Here is a 12,950-nt window from a genome sequence, read left to right on the forward strand (position 1 = left end):
CAAGGTCGTCGGTCGCGGATACTGGGCAACAGCTTGTAGTTTCGCCGGATCAGGGAGTACACATTCTTTCGACACGACATGGCCGAGGATGACCAGCTACCGGGCAGCGAAGCGACACTTCTTCAAGTTAAGCTGGAGGCCAGCATCGGCGATGCACTTGAAGACGCGTTCAAGTCGAAGTAGGTGGGAAGGAAAGTCCGGTGAAAAGATAACGATGTCGTCCATATAACACATGTATATTTGCCAGTTGAGGCCGCGCAAGGTGTTGTCCATCATTCTTTCAAATGATGGACAACACAGGCCAAATGGCATCACGGTGAATTCAAATAAACCGTCAGGTGTGATGAAGGCCGTTTTTGGACGGTCTGACTCAGCAACTGGCACTTGCCAGTACCCGGATCGTAAGTCTAAAGATGAGACGAATTCGACGCCTTGGAGGCAGTCTAGCGCGTCGTCAATACGTGTTAGTGGATAAACGTCCTCTCGGGTGATCTTATTGAGTCGCCGGTAGTCCACGCAAAAGCGAATTGTGTCATCTTTCTTTTTGACCAGCACTACAGGAGAAGCCCAGGAACTGTGCGAAGGTTGTACGACGCCGCGTTGGAGCATGTCTCTAACTTGCTCAGCGATGACGCTACGCTCCGTGGCGGATACACGATACGGCCTGTGGCGTAAAGGCGCATGGTTACCGGTGTCGATGTGATGGACAACAGAGGAAGAACGGCCTAAGCGAGATTGTTGTAGGTTGAATGACGTGCGAAAGCGGTCAAGGAAATCGACGATCTGGGCGTGCTGACCTGGAGTGAGGTTGGGATCAATACACCGGGAAAATGTTGGGTCACACGGCGGCGTGGGTGGAGAAGCTTGAAAGGCCATAGCGTCAACCGGAGGAGAAGCCGGGTCGTCAGGCACATCGTAAAGGAAGCTTGGTTCAATTTCGTCAGCATAACCAAGACACTCATCATGGAGCAGGCTAGCAGGGCAAGGAAACAGGTTCGATACATAAAGTGCGCTGGAACCTTGTCGAATGGCAAGAAGGGGTGAAGGCGAGCAACAAGCTTAGACGGCGTGAAAAGAACTGTGGAGTCGGAAAACCCAACTCAGGAAACAGGTACAAGTGCGACAGAGTGTGGAGGAATCTCGGTGTCGGCGGTGACGAACACACGACCGGAAGCGTCATCAGTATCTTCAAAAACGTTGTTGCCGAATGGCGACAGCACGAGTTCAGCATGGGCACAATCTATAACGGCATGATGAGAGGACAGAAAGCCCCATCCTAAAATCATGGCATGGGAGCAGCGAGGCAGAACAGCGTACTCAACGTGGTATAAAGTACCGCTTATAAGACGCATGGTACACTTCCCTATAAGGGTTCAATCGGCGCAGCGCTTGCTGTACGTGATGAAATGGCAGAATATGGCGCCGCGACATTTTTAAGATTAAAACGAAGCTGGTCCGAAATCACTGAGGCGGTTGATTAGCAAGTGGTACGGCGTTAGCGACTTGTCCTTGTATCACCTGATGGAGATCGGGAGACAAGGGCGACTCGGACGCTGTACTGACTCGCAGAAGAAAGAGTTGGCCTGCGGTCTACGGGGCATAACGATAGACTTTAAGAGCGCCGCCCCCTACCGCTCTATAGTGTACGCGCTTTGGTAGTGCTTGTCTCGCTTTCTCTCTATCGCCCCTTCTACTCTCTTTTTCTTTTTATCCGCCTTAACCCATCCCCCCGTGCAGGGTAGCCAACCGGAACTACCTCTGGTTAACCTCCCTGCCTTTCTCTGTATTCTCTCTCTCTCTCTCTCTCTCTGGCATGCCACTTCTCGTACAAATTGCTTGATTTGGTCGAAGATTGCTGAACTGCAAGGAGTATCACTGACACCATCACTCAGAGCTGAAAGCGCGACGTCCGGAGTGAGAGCTCGGCGCGTAGAAAGCCGTTGTTTGCGTAGCTCTAGCTCATAGCTCTGGCAAAGCGTTATTTAGTCGTTGGCCATCTGAGGATCCTTTGCCAAGAGCATTTGGAAGGCGTCATGTTCTATGCTTTCAAGATGTTCTTCATCTTGATACCTTCGGTCATAACTGGGTTGATACGCCGGCAAATGTCAACTACACCTTCAATGTAGCTGATAAGGGTTTCGCCCTTTGGTTGGACAGGACAGCGAAGCTGTTGCTCACCCGAAGTTTGCGCACAGCTGGGCGACAGAAGACTTCTTGAAGTGTCGTTCGGAATTCCAGGAAGTGTCGTTCCAGGTCGGCGTCCTCCTTATCGAATTTGTCGAGGGATTAAATACCTGAATAATAACTGCATTGCCATTGCCGAAGATGCTGCAAACGAATTCTTGAACGCTGTGCACTGGAAAGGCAAGTAAAATATGTATTTTTTCATAAAAGAATATATTCGTATGTCTCAAAAATTGTGCCCGAAATAACTTATATCAATGCTTCCATATTTTCTGTCTATTTAATAAGTAAAGATAATATCACACGAACTTCAGAGCAATATCAGTTTGAAACCAGCAAAGCCGTGAATGCTGCTGATATGAAAAATGTAAAGGCTATGAAATGAACAAGTTGAGGACAAATATTTTAATGAAACTTTGTCGTTCAAGAACTTTGTTTACATTTTTGTACATATAATATTGCCAGGGAGAAATCTCAATGGCGCTGTCCTTTGTTCCCATGTAATGCGCAGGAGCAGCTATCACCGGTCATGTATTGTAATTGCACAGGAATAATAGTCGCCCTAGAGAACACATATAAAGAGCAGGAGTTCTGCAGAATATACGATGGTGAGTCAAATGAAAGTTAGCCAATGCGAATATATGACAAACGGCCAGTACTATATTAAAAAAGTAGTCTCCATGAGCATTTAGACATTTGTCCCACTGAATAACGAGTCGCGTGATTCCTATGTCATAGAACTCCGTGGGTTGCTGCTTCAAAAATTCTGCAACTGACTGTTTCACGTCATCGTCCGACACGAATCTGGTTCCCTTGAGGTGTTCTTTTTTCAAATGCCCCAAAGTATAGAAGTCCAAAGGCGACAGGTGTGGGCTGTATGGCGGATGTTGCAGCGTTTCGCTCTTCAACTTTGCCAGTTTATGTTAACCACGTCAGCGACGTGGGGACGGGCATTATCGTGGATCAAGATGACCCCATTCCTGAATTTTCCACCTTTGTTCTTGATTTTGACAAGCAGCCGATCCGGCGTTTCAAAATATCGGAAACAATTGATAGCCTCACCAGGCTTAGCAAATTCGAGCAGTAATGGCCCCTGACAATCGAAAAAAAAAAGTGAACAACACCTTTCAGGCGGAAATGACGGCTTTTGCTTTCTTTTGGGGGCGGTGAATTGGAATGTTTCTACTGTAAGCTTTGCCGTCGTGTTTCAGGCTTGTAGTAGTGGCACCATGATTCGTTCCCGGTCACAATCGCAGACTAGAAGTCGTCACCCTCATTGTAACACCGGACTAGACGAGTCAATGCAGCGCCGAACTTCTCCGGCTTCTGGCGGTGGCTCAAAATGTTAGGCAACCATTGCGCACACAACAGCGGATAACCGAGATTTTAATGAATTATGATGTGAACCGAACCGTGACTGAAGTTCGCACGCTCTGCCAATTCATCGATGCTTATTCTCCGTTATTGTCTAATCAGCTGATCAACCTTGGCAATTGTGTTGGGGGCGATCGCACGGTGGCTTTGACCCAGTCTTGGATCGTCTTTGCAACTTTCACGTGCTTCTTTGAACACAGTGGCTTCACAGTGGCCAATGATATGCAATGTTCAACGTACAGGGCAGCCATACGGCGACTAATTTCTTTTTGGGAAACAACTTCAGTTGTCAAAAGCCACACGACACCACGGTGTTCAACTTTTGCAGTGTCCACTAGGTCTCGTTCAACCCAGTGAATGAGAGCATCAAAAACCTTTATCCTCACACCTGCGTGTTACTTATGTAAATTAGAGATGCCTCTGCGCTACGCGCATGCCTCGCAAAGAAAGAACCGAACCATTATTGCGTGGGGTGGATTAGCTCATTTTCATTTGACTCGTCCTCGTACATTAGAAATTAGAACATACAATGGAATATACAAATGTGATGATACAGCTTGATAAAGGACAAAAGAGTGTCACTGGAAACAAAGTTCACGTATACAGAAAATTTCGCAACAAGGTATTAAAATATACGTATAAGTCTCCAATAAACCCATGTATCTAAAAAAGAGTCACGGGCACGGAAATAGAAAGCGCTAAGGAAAGCATGTTGGCCACAATCGAATGCATACTTCGGGCACCTAATGTGGCTGCTGAAGGAATATCGAAGAAAACGTGAGACGCTTCGTCCACAGCGATCCATACGCATACTGCTCGGTATCCTACACCGGTGAGACAAAATTTTCCGGAGAGGTGGCGCTCGAGCGAACGCGTTGCAGGCCGTCGAGTCCCCGCAGTGATGGCGGCGAGCGACCATTGTTTCTTTTTCTCGTCTGCTAGCCAGAAAGCGTCCAAAACTCTGCCAGGCGAAAATCCACTCGGCCAGAGAAAAATGAACGCGTATCTAAGTGCTCCGCGCGGTCGTCGGGGCAACACCAGAAAAGCGCATTCGCATTAGCTGACTCTGGCAGCCCGCGGACTGCCACAATGCTTAGCCTCATCGGACCTCGGTGCGTGCTTTGTCAACTTGTCTGACAGAGTGTTCGTATGGCTTGTCTGGTTGTATGGTCCGATGTACGACTTCAAAAAAGTCTGTCCGCCTTTGGCGTCAAATGTTTATGACATTCAACCCCCAATGTACCGGAATTTAAAATTTAAATAAAGCACGACTTTGTAAATGGCAATGCACCTTCGCATCAAAATTTTATGAGAACTTTATACCCATAAAGTTTCGGAATTGAAATTAATGCGCTCCGTAGATCCCGCGGCTTCCGCGAGGTGCCGCGACGAGCCCGCTCGCGTTCAAAACACCCTTGAACTTTTGCTCGGATGGGGCTCCGTGCGTTATGTGACTCCCGATGCATGGGCATTGCCGCGAAATCCAGCCCGATTTCGCAATGTTCGCGCTGAAATGTCTTTTCGAGCGTGAAAAGGACATTCTAGATAAAATCCAGTATGATTTCCGGCACCGAGGGTTGTTTTGTTCGGCGGTGAATGACACGACGGAAACACTGGGGGGGGGGGGGGGGGGGGCTGGAGACCCATAATCCCCCCCCCGGCTACACCCCTGCTCTCGTCGTCGTTCTCTCTCTCATAGCCACAGCTCCACTGCTCCTTATATTACGCTACAATAAAAACATACATAGATAGGCCCCGGAAAGTGCGCGAATTACCCTGAGAATGCTGGAGCAATAAAATTAAATGTCAGGTCCCTTCGCACACAAAAGTTGTTCACAGCAAAAGTCGGTTTCCTCATTTAGCTATATACGTGTATAATGAAGGCTTTCCCTTGCATACCCTTGCATGTGTATACACTCATAAGCAGCCGCAATAGAATCAGCTTCCACCAGAACCGTGATCTGCGATGAATGTAAACTGACTCAAAGTGCGGTAATGGGAGATGTCTGGTGTTTCAGATCTGACGTCGGTGAATTGTGTATTTGGCCCAGGTCGTTTTTCGGCCTCGGCGGTTTCGCAGCGAATGGGCCCAGGATGACCGCGACGAGCCGCGCGAATGGTGCACTTCCTGCATAAAAGAAGGCCTTCGGGGCACCGAGGCAGTCTATTCGAGATGACAGCGTGAAAGAAGTTTCTTGTGGGCATATACCACATTTGCACGGGTGTTAATGTCCGAAGACGTAAGCACCCGTTCGAATTGTGAAAGGTCGGCTGTATTAAAGAGTTGACTTCGGGTTACCACAGCAGCGCCGTCTTCTGGCAGGGGTGCACGCTGCCGCTGATATCGAAGTCGCGGCAGGAGACGGGATTCGGGAAGGGTTCGCCGACGGGGAGTCGCACTCGCGGAAGGTAGGCATAGGGTCCGGGCTCGAACGTCCTCCGAAAACCGTGGTGGGGGACGATTCGCACAATTCTGCTTCAAAACTTTTCTCGGGGATTCACGGGTGACGTCGTTCGCATGGAGCCTTCATTTTTTCTTTATGCGATTAATTCTTTGCGAACCTTACATGACTGCTTATCATGTCTTGCAGAATTGATCATGCACAGACCGCGCTCACGTAACCAGTCGGCTTGTATGTAGTCATGGACTCCAAGATGGGATGGCGCGCGCACCGCCCGATTTTGGACTAAAGGTGGTGCCGGTGGCGGGCTCATTCGTCTTCTGAATTGCGAAATGAAACAACAGCGCTTATGAAGTATGCTGTCTGCAACGAATAGGCGCATTCAACCCGCCGTGCTTTCTTGGTGGCTATGGTGTTGGGCGGCTGAACACGAGGTCGCGGGATCGAATCCCGGCTACGGCGGCCACATTTCGATGGGGGCAAACTGCGAAAACACCCGTGTACTTAGATTGAGGTGCAAGTTAAATAACCCCAAGTGGTCAAAACTTGCCTCATAATCAGATCGTGGTATTGGCACGTAAAACCCCACAAAATAAAATGTTGGCGTATTCAAGCGCCTGTTTGGTAGTCAACAGCCACGATGGCCCAGCGGTTACCAGCAGATGTCAGGGGAAGTGGCCCATACAAAACAATGGCGACGTGCTCGAACGGCAGGCTAGGGCAAGGTAACGGTTGCACTCCGGCTGGCGAGAGGCGCGGTGAAGATTCCCGGCGCTGACAATCCGGGCACGAGCGAACAAACTTCTGAACGTAGCTGTACATCCGCTACGCTACGTAGCTACGTAGCTGTACATTCGCTACGCTACGTCCGTACGTCGGGCAGCCGCCGCGATTCCAAGAAAGAGCAGGGGCAGTGACCCCCACGACTTGGCACGACGAGGGAAACTGGATTTCCGAGAAGCTGGGACAACGTAGCGACGGACGGTCGCTACAGCCTCCTTTCTTTATGGCTTTGTGAAGCTACCTCTCGCTTTATTCACCCATTTTTAAAAATGTTATCCTCTTTCCCAACTTCAGCTCTCTTTAGTTTGTGAAGCAATAAAATGGGCGCGCACGCCATCTCGCACCGCCACCATCGCCTTTTGCGATTCAGATTCAGGTTATTCTCCATTCAATAACATAGAATAAGTAACAGAGGGTATGCAGAGGAGGGTCCCTAAGTCAATGACTGCAACGGGACCTTCGGTTGCAGAAGGCATACGAAACGTGAGTTAAAGCAGCAAAATTTAAAAAAGTGCATGTAAAATAAATGAAAAGAATAGAAAACAAACAAAAAGTACATATATCGAAAAGCCTAATTATACAGAACATATTATAGGGCATGAAACTATTTACAAAAATAAAACATTTCAATTCATGTTTGAATACATTCAAAGATGACGTTAGTTTAAGTGTGGTAGGTCATTCCATATTTTTCATTCTGAAAACAAGGATGTCATGTTTCCATAGCTGGTGTTACATTTAGGTAGTAAAAAGTTAAAATTATCCGCAAACCTAGTTTGGTTGGTATTAGTGAGTAATCTGCAGTCCACAAATGTGTAAGCAAGCTGCTTGTGAAGTAATTTAAGAAAGAGAATACTTAAATGATACTTAAACAAACCAGATACAGGTAGTATAAAGTTAGCCTGAAGTAGCGGCAGAGCATTTTAGTAGAAGGAACTGTTGCTTAGTATGCGAATAGCCTGGTTCTGCATGAGTTGAATAGACGAGAGGTGGTAGTTATATGTGTTTTCCCAGGAAGCAACACCGTTGTTCATATGGCTATGAATGAACGCAAAGTATAAAGATAATAATGCGTGTTCTCAAAAGAATGCACGTGATTTCATGAGTGCTCTTATGCCGAAAGCTTTTTTTTTTCAACAAACGCAATATGATTAGTAAGCTTCAAGTTAGGATCTCATTTTATGACAACGAATGATACCCATTTCGCTGCAGAAATAAGGTGACAGGTAATATGTCGAGGGTTACTAAGAGGATACACGGCAGCATCCTCTGCTTTGTTTTAAATATCACGAACTGAGTTTTCAGAGGCTTTAAAATTAAATAATTTAACTAACAACATTCGACAAGTTTGGCTAGTTCACTACTCAGTTTAAAGAGTAAGGTTGTTCAAGACTAATCCTACATGGAAATAGTGGAACCATCAGCATATAGAATATCATTAGAACGAATAAGAACACCCGGTAAGTCGTTAATGTAAATGCAGAACAAGGGTCCCAGTATTGAGCCCTGTGGTACCCCTTGATTCATAACTTTCGACTCGGTATAAGCGCCCCTTACAGAGTGCTTGCGCATGGTCATGTAAGTAATCTTTTAGAAAAGTTAAAGCTGGACCTGGTTATACCTAAAGATTCTAGTTTGGTAAATAAAATTACATGATTAGCAGCGCCTAAAGCTTTAGTAAAACCTAAAAATACTGAGCCAACAAATTTATCGCTTTCAACAGAACGCCTTATATAATCGCTTAATTCTATAAAAGCTAAGCTGGTCGGACTGCCAGGACGGAAACCGAACGGGCAAGATTTCAATTATTTAACCTTTGTTACGTGGCAATTTATACATTTCAGAAATAATTTCTCGATAACTTTACTAATGCAGGACAAAATGGAGATTGGGCGATAATTGCCCATATGAGTTACGTCAAATCGGGCCGAAAAGAAAAGGGGGCTCTTTGAAAGGAAAGTGTCGCCGTCTCCCCATACTTTTCGTGTGTAAGTCATGCGCGGTGTTTTGCGTTTTTGGACTAAGTCGACAAGATTCGAAAGGTTCAACACAAGTTCATTAAATAATTAAGTCTAATTATGTAATTAGGCGGAATGAAAAAAATAATTTGAGTGTCTCCAAGAGACGGCAAACATTACCTTGGTTCTAGTTGTCCGGCTACGTGACATTCGCATATTTTCAAACTCTGCCTAAAATTAGATGGGACACGCTGTATAGTACAGCACACACAACACTAAGCCATCAGAATGTTAACGTTCAGCTCATATCACAGCAGTGGCCTTTCGTTGCTTCACAATTTTAATATGCTCTCAATTCGCGCCAACTGAAATACCATCTTGCAGCTATTCTGTTCAGGTCAGTGAATCATCTTCCACCATCAAGTGTATTTAGCATGGTTCTCCTAGCACTAATCCTAGACTAGACTTGCGTCAGATAGAAATTATTTTACCGACTGTGATACGGACTAATTATGGTGGAAATACGGCATATTTTACAACTTTATATATTTTGATCGCTACCACAGATTAAACACTGTTCATCGCTTGGCTGCATCTACAGAAATTATTATTTTCTGAGTTATTGAATTATCAAGCTTTCCATTTATCTCGCTAGAATAGTGTTCACTGTTTTCGGTTATTTCTTGCCTATTTGTGTGTTAATCTACCGGTTCTATTGAAACTAGATTACAGCTGTTATATTATGCCGTTTTGGCGACTATTCCGTAACCCTTTACAGCAAGTCGATTCCCTTACAGCCTATAGTGCGATCGGATCTCGTCCTGTATGTTTTTTTTTTTTTTGTACGGTGTCTTGCGCTATGAACCTATCACACTTAATTTATTCTGGTTCTGAACATTCAGCAGCGCTCAACGCGCATGAGCACTTTCTTTTCTTCCTTTCTTTTTCTTTCTTTCTTTTCTTTCTTTTTTTTTTTTTTTTTTTTTGTCGTTTTACTACCGGGGCATGACACTACCTTTCCTGTAAGGGAATTCTCAGAATATCAAGTGTGCGCAGTTGAAGAATTTCCTGAGTATATAGCATCACACGCACAGGCCTGTTTGTTGCCCAATCCGTCCCTCACTGGTCCCTCAGGCCTGAACGGTTATCACCAGAGATCGATGCATCACTCCGCGTCGCGTCAGGGTGTAAATGAAGTAAATTTCGCTCAAGTAAGTTCGCGGTGGATGCTCAAAAACGTGGCTTCCTCAGACGTTTTTATTCTCCTTAATTCCGAGCCGTAATGAACCTGTATGAACCGGTTCAACCCGTTCCGTACCGTTATATTCTTGCTCCAGAGATGAGCCTGCGCCGAACCGGAAAATATTAAGCAACTTCAAGTCTCAACCCGAAAGCCAACAAAACCCGAAAATTGTTCGGTACACCTTGCCCTGGCTCTACCGCTGTTATCTCAAAAATTATAGATCGCCGTTGCCTTTCGCATCGTAGCCGTCTGTGTGAGTTGATAAGGGTATAGGGCACTTTTGTTCAACTGGCTGAAAAAACGAAGCCGATGCAGTTATAAAAGCCGGAGCTGGAAAAGTTGAAAACGCATAAGAGCACGCAGAAAAAAAAAAAAGTGTCCGTCGAGCCGGATTCGAACCAGCGACCTATGGATATCCATAGTATTCAACTTCTACAGTCCACCGCTCTACCAACTGAGCTATCGACGGAGACACGATCGAGCATCTTACTTTGTCAGGTGTATCCCGACAAGAAAATTTTTTTGTTTTTCTATACTACAGTTGCCTCATTTGTCTGGTATGAGGTTTCGATGACACCTGCTTTTGCGGCAGGCTTTGCCACGGCGATTCGCTGGGCCTTCGTACCTAGGAATAACCACACAATTCGTAGTTAGGTCAACGTGCACACATTTTCATACGGTGAAAACAGAGGTCGGTCCGTTCAGCTTGTTAGTTATAAGAAATGCCACGATTCGTGAAGTCAATATCTGACGCAGCGAGTTATACGTGGAACCACCTACATCTTGCTTTCTGAAAGCATTGTTTGATTCCTTCCAAACGCTACGCACTGAACAACTTGCACACAACAAGAGCGCTCGACGCGCGCAGCCGGAGTTCGAATGAGGCTTTTCGGTTAATAGGAACTGAAGGGAAATATTTCAGCCTATAAGAAAACCCTACTAAAGTCTACAAGGAGCTTATTCCATAGCTGAGTTACCTAATATACTCTACCAACGTTGACTCTACCCATAGCCGTGGCTTTGACTTTAGGCGCCCTCTCCTTTTGAATATACAAACTAAACGTCGTCAGGTAATGACCTCCGAGATAAGCAAACATGATCGTGGGTGGCCTCTGCTTGTAATATTCGCGTGCGTCTATTTGTCGTACAAAAATCCCTCACGTGACCTGATCCTAGGTGCCTAGGGACAGCATCGTTTAGGGATTTTTGAGAAGCGCGATGCTGGCGCCGAGCGATGCCGTGGCGTGTTCGTCCTCGGCGTGATCGTTCTCTGGACCCCGCGTTGTTCAACATTGCTCATGTCATTGTACGTGCCTTGCTTGTGTGTTGGTTGTAGGTTCTGCGTTACTTGGCGGAAAGCCGCGAGTAGTGGTGGTGCGGCAGTGCGGCTTTCGCCTCGGTGAGCTCTGGCAGTAGAGAATCTGCGTTGTGTGACCCGTGCTTGCTTGACAATTGAAATGTCGAGGTGGCCTAGCGCATCGGCAGCGAAGTTCCGCGAACCGCGATGTGGCGTCGCCGTGTCCGACTTTGCTTAACGGACATCGAGGGATGTGCTGCTCGCTACAAGTCATGTAAATGCGACTGCGTCGACCGCCCACTGTTCAGTGCTGAATGTGTGTTAGGTGTGCTGTGCTTGAAACGAGTGGTTCAGCCGTGCAGCGGGGGGTGGTGGAGGAGCAGAGTGGCTTAGGGTCTCCATTTGCACGTTCACAGATATGTGCTCCCGTTTTGGTCTCATTAGCGGCTGTCGCGGAATTATGGTGTGCTCCTTGCCTAGTATGAAGTTTACGATGCTAACACACAGCATGTTCACGTTGCATGACGACCGAGTTGAAAACAAGGCATATGTATCTGTTGTTTTCGTTTGTGTGTTGTAAATTACTTCCTGTTGTGAAAGTTCTGGAAGTCTTATTACGCAAGGAGTACGAACGTAAACATATAAACATATTTCTGTGTGTGTGAAATTATGAATTACCCAGAATAGCCTTTACGACTGATAAGTGGGCTACACAGCCTGTGTGAATCAGCTACCTTTTGTTGCGACGCGCTTCCATGTGGTAGACTGATGCATGGTGCGCGTTTATTTCTGTACTGTTGTAAAAACCATTTGTTTATTCACTCAATACAAATGTACTGCTTCTTCGACGCAGTGCATTTTAGTTACGCGGTAAAGGATACTAAAAGTGGGAGGGGGCCGCTATCACCCAGCATAGTATGTCCACTCAGGCAACCTGAGAGGCGGCGGTTGCGCGAGTGTATAATCATAGGGTATAATTAAAGAACTCTTTTTATGTCCAGTGACAGTGGCCCCTTTCCACTTTTAGTATGCTTCAACGCAGTACATTGCTTAGGCTTCACCATAGAACATAGGTGTATTGCAAAAAAGGTAATCTTAAAAAGCTCAATTATGCAAAGTTTGTTTCGTAGCTTGCTACACCGCAATACAGAGGTGGAAATAAGCATCGTGCAGTAAAGCATACTAATAGTGGAAAGGGCACATAGGTTTGCTCATTATTTTCAATTGTGATATAATTTGCAAGTGCATCTGTGCTCTTGGTAAGCTTAATTGACAATTCTTTGTACATTACAAATTCATATTGCAGGGAAGCTTACTAAGGCACATTCGTCATTTTGTAACGCATTATTCACCTTCAATGCAGGAGCACAATGCGGATTCATACCTATGCTTCTGGCTGGACTGCACATGCTCTTTGAGAATTGATTCGTTTTTCATAAGTGCACTGGTACTTTACTCTAAACTGGAGGGCTGAAGTTTATACGGAAGCACAATTTTTATTAAGGGGACAAGATGTTGCCAAGATGGTTGCAGCACAGCTTTTTTTTCTTCCAGGCACCTTTTCTATTAGAAGCTTCCATTGCAGTGTTTCGAGCATCTTTGAGCCAGCATATAGTGTATATAAAAATCGGACACCGATTGGGAACATCACCTATGCTCTCTGCAGTAAGCTGTGCACAGGATAAGTTCATGCCTATGTATAGAAAGAA

General features: G+C 45.9%; 1 non-coding gene across 1 annotated transcript; it reads right to left on the reverse strand.

The window, feature by feature from the left end:
- Positions 1–10,322: 10,322 nt before the first annotated feature.
- On the reverse strand, positions 10,323–10,413 carry TRNAY-GUA (transfer RNA tyrosine (anticodon GUA)). Its single transcript is given in 2 exon segments — positions 10,323–10,358; positions 10,377–10,413. It is a non-coding gene; the product is annotated as a tRNA-Tyr (tRNA).
- Between the last annotated feature and the right edge of the window lie 2,537 nt (positions 10,414–12,950).

Source organism: Dermacentor variabilis, chromosome 3 (genome assembly GCF_050947875.1).
Source record: "Dermacentor variabilis isolate Ectoservices chromosome 3, ASM5094787v1, whole genome shotgun sequence".
Lineage (NCBI taxonomy): Eukaryota > Metazoa > Arthropoda > Arachnida > Ixodida > Ixodidae > Dermacentor > Dermacentor variabilis.